Source organism: Humulus lupulus, chromosome 2, assembly GCF_963169125.1.
Source record: "Humulus lupulus chromosome 2, drHumLupu1.1, whole genome shotgun sequence".
Classification (NCBI taxonomy): Eukaryota; Viridiplantae; Streptophyta; class Magnoliopsida; order Rosales; family Cannabaceae; genus Humulus; species Humulus lupulus.
Genome location: NC_084794.1, coordinates 11,117,064 through 11,126,200, shown reverse-complemented (window position 1 = coordinate 11,126,200; position 9,137 = coordinate 11,117,064).

Genomic DNA, 9,137 nt, shown 5'->3' with positions numbered 1-9,137 from the left:
ACAAATTCTAAAATTACGATGGTAATAGTAACTACTTAACAAATTATATCGTACCACTATCGTGCTAATGTCGTACCACCATCGTACCATTGACATATACACAGTTTATAATTTGACACTTATAATTATCGTACTACCATCGTACACAAATCGTACATATATCGTACCACTACATATAGAAACATTTAAATAAATTTTCAACATTATTTAATTATGAAGTTATAGAAAACTTACAGAGTCAGAAAGCCATGTCCTCGGAGTATGCAGTTTCAGGAACCAAGCAGCATCGTGTGTCCCTGAGAAGCATTCCCTCGGATATTTATTCCCAATGGTGCCAAGCAACCACTTGTGAAAGGTCATAAGTAATTTACCATCAACAACCCTCAATGGATCCACATTCACTGCTGTCTTCGATTTCTTATTCCTTTTCCTCATTGCAGTGTACTCATCGAACCACCTAGGCCTCTTTCTTTCTCTCCTCTTCTCCGGTGCTGGTGGAGCTATGTTTAAGAATTGTACTTCAGAATCTTCAGTATCTCCGATTACAGTAATTTGCATATCCTCTGGTGTGCGAAAAATGTGATCATCTACATCATCAGGTCTGTAATCGTTAGGGAGAATGTCTTCATCTACAGGAGACTGAGGGCCTTCTTCAGTGGACTGAGGGTGTGGATCTGGAACTGGCCTACTAAGATCTTCCATCATTGTCATCAGCTTCTGCAATTGACCCAAGATCTCGGACTGACCCTTAATAAGGGCACTTTGTTGCCCTTCAACCTTTTCCAACCTGGCCAAAATCATAGAGTAGCCTGGTTGCTCAGCTTGGGAGGAGGTGCTAGCATGAGGTGTTGATGGGGGAACCTCAGGTGCCTCAGGTTGAGCTGGTGGAACCTCCTTAAAAATATTTGCTGCTTCTGCTTGCTCAGCTAACTTTTCAGCAAGCTTTTCAGCCTGGCTCTGTAAGGCTTCCTGTGTAGGCTGTCCATCGGGACCAACCTCTAGTTCCTCTAACCCCATGTCCACATACAATGGGGCTTCATTGTCTGTAAGGGTCCTCACATACTGTTCTTCAGCAGGTCGGGCACACAAGTAGGGGTATACTGTCAACTGCCACAAAAAACAATGCATATTTAGATTGGAAAGTAAAACAATATAAAAAATAAGTAATTGTCATCGGTGAAAAATGGTACACTATCGTACCCCCCATCGTACCATATCGTACCCTTATCATGCAATTATCGTACCCATATCGTACCCATAACATAACAATATCGTACCCGTAAGTGAGAATTACTTGCTAACTATCGTACCATCATCGTACCAATATCGTACCTCTACAACTACATTAACAAAGAATGCATATCGTACCCCCATCGGACCATCATCGTACCAAATCGTACCCCTTAGCCAGTTTTCAAACAGTTGACAAAAAACCACAAAATAACCCCATAATCGTACTCAAATCGTACCCTATCGTATTCCTATCGTGCAGTACCCATAAAATTGCATATCTAGAAAAAAATATAGAACATTCAAAAGTAAAGTAAAAGCTCACCTTTTTGGCAAACAACTTAATAAGTTGCTCTTTGTGTATCTCTACTTTCTCCTTGCTCTGCCAGTTGATCATTCTTGGAATGCCTTGGCCCAATCTCACAGCATAATCCTGACCCAACTCAATGATGGACTCAAAAGCCCAATACTGCAATGCTGCAGCATACCCATAAATAGAGTACTTGGCCTCCTTCTGAGTCTTTCCTTTCTCAATCTTCTTCTGTAAATGCTTCTTCATTTCAACAAAGTCTTTTTGACAAGTTTGTAACAACTTCTGGTATGATATCTTCCCCCACGGGTACTGGAAAAAGAAGTCAACGTCGTCTACCATCTTCAGCATGTCAGTCCAAACCATCAACTTCTCCTCACGACCTTTCAAAACACCCTCAACTAATAAGCACAAACCCATCTTGTACACATCATCAACTATTTGACAACTCTCAAAAGTTCTGCGCAGTTGCCCTATGCTCACTGGGGAATGACCATTGAAGTACTCAAGAATCAACCGATCCGAAGTAGTCTTCGCTTTAATCTCAGCTTCAGACGGTCCGGCCTCAAAATTTAAACCAGTAACTAAAGCAAACTCCAATTGGCTAAATCTACATCTTTTTTTCCCAATATAAAACTGGACTTCGTCAGTCTTCTCCCCTCTGAATTTGTGCAACAACAGCTGATGGACTAAGGCACCAGAAAAATTTAATGGTTCCGCCATGAAGAACTGTTTGAAAGGGGATTCCTTCACCCTATCCAATAAACCACACTGTATAAATTTTGCTTTAATCTTTGGAAAGTACCAACTGCCGCGCCAAGTGATACGTCCTGTAAAATGTTCCTCTACTGGAACTATCAGTTGTGGAGGTCTTAAGTTCTGCATAAAACAAATAAATACCCAATTAAATAGAATAACAAAAAAAAACATCAAATTTTATATTCTGCAATATACTATCGAGCAACTATCGGACACTATCGCACCATATCGGACACCAATGAAAAACTGGAACTATAACATTATCGTGCACAATCGTACCTCATATCGTATACCATCGGAATATAACAACACAACCATTTGTTCCCACTATCGGGCACACATCGTACCCAACATCGTATCCTATCGTACCTCCATCTTCAACCTCAAGTTATCAGAAAACACAAACCTATCGTACCACCGTCGAACCACTATCGTACCCCTATCGTACACTCATCTTCAACCTGAAGTTATGAGAAACACAAATACTATCGTACCTTTATCGACCCACTATCGTACCCTATCGTACCTCTAAAAAACCCAGAAATTTTTTTCAAAATTTTACGGTTTATCAGATTTCACACAGTCAGATTTCACACAGTCAAATTCAACAATACATACTATAACATTTTCCAATGGAAAAGAAATTAAAAAAAACACATACCCTAGACATTTTTGCGTAATGGGGTGTCGGTTTTTCTTCTCCGGTGAGGCTTGGTTTTTCTTCGTCTCCAGTGGGGGTTGGGGCTTGGTTTTTCTTCGTCTTCGGTGGGGGTTTTTCCGACCTTCGGGTGAGGGAGAGAGAAGCGTCGGGTGATGGTGGGTGAGGGAGAGAGAAGCGTCGGGTGTGAATAGTTATGTTGCTCGATGGTTTTCTGGGAGTGAAGAGTTTTGGGAGGGAACGGGAAATGGGCAGGGGAAAAGCCGAAAGGTACGGTTTTTATTTAAGTTTTTTTTTATCACTATCGTGTACCATCGTACTATCGGGCAAGCATCAGGCTTTTATCGGGTACCATCGTGTACACTCGTACTAATAGGTCTGCATTAACTTAATAACAACTATCGGGCATGCATCGGACTACTATCGATCCATTATCGTACTTAAAAAGGGTTCGTAGATAGAAAATAATAATCGGGCAACCATCGGGTAGCCATCGAACCTTAATTACCATCGGGTAACCATACATATCGGGCAAGCATCGGGTGGCCATCGGACCTCACCCCTAACCTTGAAACTCAACAACTATCGTTCCTGCATCGGGCCTCTATCGGACACTATCGGACATTTAGAAAAAAAACTCAAGGAACCCAAAAAAACGCAGATTTTCACAGACCACGATTTTCACCCAAAAAACAGCAAAAAATACCAACAAACTACAGATCCAACATCTAAACAGCATTCTAAATCATAAAAACAACCAACAACAACAAGAATCAAAGAAAATCACTTACCCATGTGTATCTTTCTTGCAAGATTTTAGAGAGAAAGGTATGGGATTTTGTTATGAGATGGATATTTTTGGTATTAAATGAAAGATGAGCATTTGTATCATATGGTGGTTAACTTTGGTTCAAATTTTAATTATTAAGCTAATGTAAGCATGATTTATCAAATTTCCCATTGGAATTGACCTAGCCCATTTCCATAAAATTGGAATTGACATAAATTTTCGGCGCTAGAAAACAATTCCTATAAATTTTTCTTTTTTTGAAAAATATTTGGAGTTGAAAAGCTATATTGTCATTAATGTGAAAATACATGTCACCTAATGACCAAGTCCACTATATAAGTAATATAAATTATAGCATGAGAGTAATTATTTCTCATTACTCTTGCTAATCAAACTAAGAGGAACTACTTAGTGTGAAAAACACGTTTCAATATATGGACCCATACGGATTATTTCATTTAGACCTGTTTAAAATCCAATTCAAATATTGACATTATTAATTCGATTAAATATAATTAAGTTATTATAATTTTATAATAAGAATTGAATTAGTTGACAAAAGTTCTATTTTAATTAGATTAACAATATCAAAATTCAATTACAACCAATCCAATCTCAATATTATTAATAAAATTTAATATTATATAAGAACTAAAACGATCTTATCAAATTTTAGGGACTTAAACAAAAGTTTTGTCATAGAAGAGAATGGTGATGAAAAGGAAGAATAAGTTAGGTAAAAGTGTCTACCAAGAATGTTTCATGCTAAAAATGTTAATTATACTAATATTTTTCTTGTGGGTAAATACTGATTTGATATTTTGTGTTTTATTGAAATACATACTTAGTACTCTATGTTTTTAATAATATTTACCTGATACGTTGTAATTTGAAATCGTACATATTTAGTACTCTGAGCTTAAATTTTATCAATATGACTAAACTGTTATCAATTATATGAGTTTTAAATTTAAATTTAATTATTTAATTACATAGAATTCATGATAGTTGGTTATATTAATAAAATTTTATTATTTAAAATTGAGTTCAATGTATCAAATATGCAAAATTTCAAATTATAAAATATCAAATGAACATTATTAAAAATATAAAATTATAAATCTGTATTTCGATAAAACACATAATAACAATAATTATATTCCCTTTTATTAAAAAGAAAATAAAATTGTAAACACACGAAATGTCATTTTCTCCATAAATACTATTCTATATATTTTTTTTCTTAATTAATGTTCACCAATAGTGTACACTTTTGATAAAATGGAATTAGGCATGGAACCCAGAAAGAGTCCATGCTTATAACTACAATTAGTCAATTTTTTAGTGTGTAAAAATTACGCAACTTATATTTTTATATAGTTTATATAATTAAGTCTCTCTAAATTTTTTATTTATTTTCAATATGAGTTGTTGGTTTTAAATAATTACAAATAAAAAATTATACTTTCAGATTCATTGTTTTTTTTTCCCTTTTTTCGTTAAATTTTTATGATTTACAAAACCCAAAAAAAAAAAAAATCCTATTTATAATTGTTAGAAATGGAGAGTGGAAATTGATATTAAAATAATATATAGTATTAGTGACCAAAATGATAGAGATCCAAATAATTTTATGTATATTTTATTTGTGAATGCAATGCGTGGAAATAAACATAGAGAAAATTGAATGGTTTGAAATTGAATTTGGGGAAGCTAGAAGAGTTTGGGTTTGACACACAAATGAATGGGAATTAGTAGGTGCACCTGTGTTGTGCCATTCCCAACACGCAATCACGTTATAGGTTTTGGCTTCAAACAGTTTCTATCAAAAAAATAAAAAATAAAAAATAAAAAATAAAAACATTTAAAAAAAAAGTGCTTTGTTTCTTGGATAAAGTAAACAAAAACATATTGAACAATGGGAAAAATCCAAATCAGAATTGAAATCTTGTCTTGTACCATTTGGATCGATGTGATGAAATTTGGGCAAGTCATGATTTTTGCTTTTTCTTTATTCCATGCCAACCAAATTAAACCCGAGAGTTATTTCATTAATCGAGACTTTTATAATTTTCTTACCTTAGAATTGTTTCACTTTCTTGGGTTTGTGAGTTAGACTTAGACTCAGTTTTCACTCTCTTGACAATGAAAATTATGTTCTTATATATATGACCGAGCAAGTCCTCTAATAATCCTAACCTTAATCAAATTGCAAAATAATAATATATTAATGGGCAAGTCAAGAAAGAAAATATACACTACTGCCAAAGATGATGACCTACAATTTAGTGGAAGTGTGGCTATAAAGTTTATAATAAGGTATTCTAAAACAGTAAGAATTGATAGGCTGGAAATGGATAACCATTAGTCAATTACATCAAACTCTTGTATATGAAAATGACTATGGATTGTTGATATGAGTTGAGTGAGTGAGTGAGAGAGATGTACAAGACTTTATTAAAAGAGAATACAAAAATAAGAGAATAGGGTCAAAAGTTATATGCCATCTTGGTTTTCATAAAAGTCTTCAAAAAAAAGTCCAAAGCATGTCATAATAGAAGACCACGCACAACGTTGCTAAGCTAGCTATAATACGTATGATTATTGATTACCCTTTATATATATATATATATATATATATATATATATACCCCACTTTCACCTAATTTTAACAACGCAAAGTGGATCCACTCCAGACACACATGAAAGAAAAAAATACAGCCAAAAGTTATTGGGTGAAATATATGTATGGGTTGTGTTATCACGTTTCGCTATCAACTATCGAGTTTTTGACTTGGCATTTTTGAGTGAACCTATGGTAATGGTGGTGGATAACTTTTGTAGTAGCACGGTGGCTAACAATTTGTGTTTTTTTGTCGTGTTTGGAGTTAATACGATTATGATACGTGATTGATTGTATTATACACGAGCATGATATGATTAAATAATGTATCATTAAATGTAAATACAAATACAATACATTTATAAATAGGTCACATGTGATACAACATATTTAACGTGATATTTAAACATGTTATATTAAGATGATATTAATCGTAATTGCACATATATTTATATTTTCAACTTATTTATCACTCATTTAACTCATATAAAGTAATTATTTAAACACGTTTATTTTAATCCATATAACACTTATTTAGATAAATAGATTAAACATATTTGGTTTAGCTTATGTAAAAAACTCAAATTAATTAATACATAAATATTAAATTAAAACATAAGTAATCAAACTCCAAAATAAATATTGTAGAATCATCAAACATTATATGATTAAATGAATATAGTAAATCATGTCATACATAGGTTAATAAATGAATTAATTTATGGTTAATTTATTTATGACATGTTTATAGATTTTGTAGTTAATTGTGTTAAATAGGTCAATTTCGAATTTAGCAAGTCCACTTAAGTTTGCCATTAAATTTAATCATGATTAACTTATTTTGATTTGTACCTATTTATGTTAAGCCCGAATTCACTAATTTCGCGTTGTTTACAATTTGTGTTATCATGTTGTGGTCTATATATCGCCACTACAAACTCTATAATATGAAAGAAAAAGAACAATTTTTACGTTTCTTCTAAGATAAAAATAAAATAATATTAAAAAAAATGAAATCCTCATCATACTTCTTACTAGGGGAAACAAATAATTTGTTTACTTGAACCCACCCACACTCCAACTCATGTTGCTCCGTCCATTTTGACGATTCAACCCGCTTAAGAAGTGGGTGGGTATGGATTGCTTAGTATAAAAACAAGTTTAACTTAACCCAACTCGACCCACAAGCATACACGTATATTATATATATATTTGGGATATATAGAGACGACAATTTTATGTGTAAACCCGTTTACCAATGAGCACCCTACCGTGATGGGTAACCGATAAATTAGGGTATAAAATAGGGTGAGAGTACAAAAACATGTATCTAATGTAGGTATAAAGTAGGGTAAGAGTATAAGTGTACCCAATCCTATTACAATAGACTACTCTATTATATATATTTATACATAATTTGCATGTATATTTATATAAATTTATTTGATTATATTTGTTAAAATTTTATATATAAATATATAATAAATTAAAAGATATATATATATATATAAATATTAGTATATATTTTTAAATTTAAGTATATGTCATATAATATATATTAGTTTATTTTTATTATGTTTTTTTTATTAATTTTGAATGTGATGCACGTTTATTTAGTTTTATTTATATTATATATTAATTTATTTTTATTATATTAATTTATTGTCAAATAAATAAACAATATCATATATTATAAAAAAAGACATAAACATATTTGAAAATATTATCTATAATTTTAAAAATAAGAAAATAACAACGGTTGAACCTAGAATCCATTACACACACTTTTATATGTAAATATATGATAAAAATTATATATTATATATATTATAAAAATTACATTCTAGTTTTAAAATTATATATATATTTTTCTATTTTTAAGAAAAATATCTATGAATTTCAATATAATAAAATATAAAATTAATTATAAATTAAAACTATAAATTAAAAAAGTTTATTTGATCAAATTTTAATTATTTAATTAATTTTTTTAAATCCAACAAAAATTTATATATAAATATATGATATATTATTAAATTAATGGATAGAACAATTAAAATAAACGATTTCTCATTAAAAAAATAAATGACAAAATAAGAAAATATATATATTTATGTCTTATTTCACTATTACATATATGTTTGGATAAACAAAATACGTTAAATTATAAAATAGATAATTAATAAAAAGAAATTAAATAATAAATTTAAGCACATAAATAGTTTTCCATTATAGTTTTGAAAATATATAATAAAATAATTTAAATACTTTAATATAAAATTTAAAAAATATGTGATGATAAATTATTATGACTTATTTATTACTTTTTATTTTTTTATATTTATTTACTTTATTTAGATGATTTTATTACTTTTTTATTTTCATTTTAAATTTATTTACTTTATTTAGACAACTTTAAAACTAACGACATAATGATGTTTTTACAAAAAAAATAAAATAAAGCAATATACATTTATCATAATATTATTATTATATAATTTTTAACATAAAAAGATAAGAGATTGAAAAAAATCATTTAAAAAAAAGAAGAATAAGATAAAAAGGATAAATAAAAAATGAAACTAAATTATTATTATTTAGATCATGGCATAATTAGGTTGGTAATAAAAAAAAACCAAATTCTCGGGTGCACCTTCTTAAAAGGGGCACACTAGTGCACCTCTTGGTGTTTTTGACTCGATGAGTGTTTTCAACGAATTTTTTTTTTATGATCGTGTACATTGTAGTTGTTTAGAACATCCTGTAA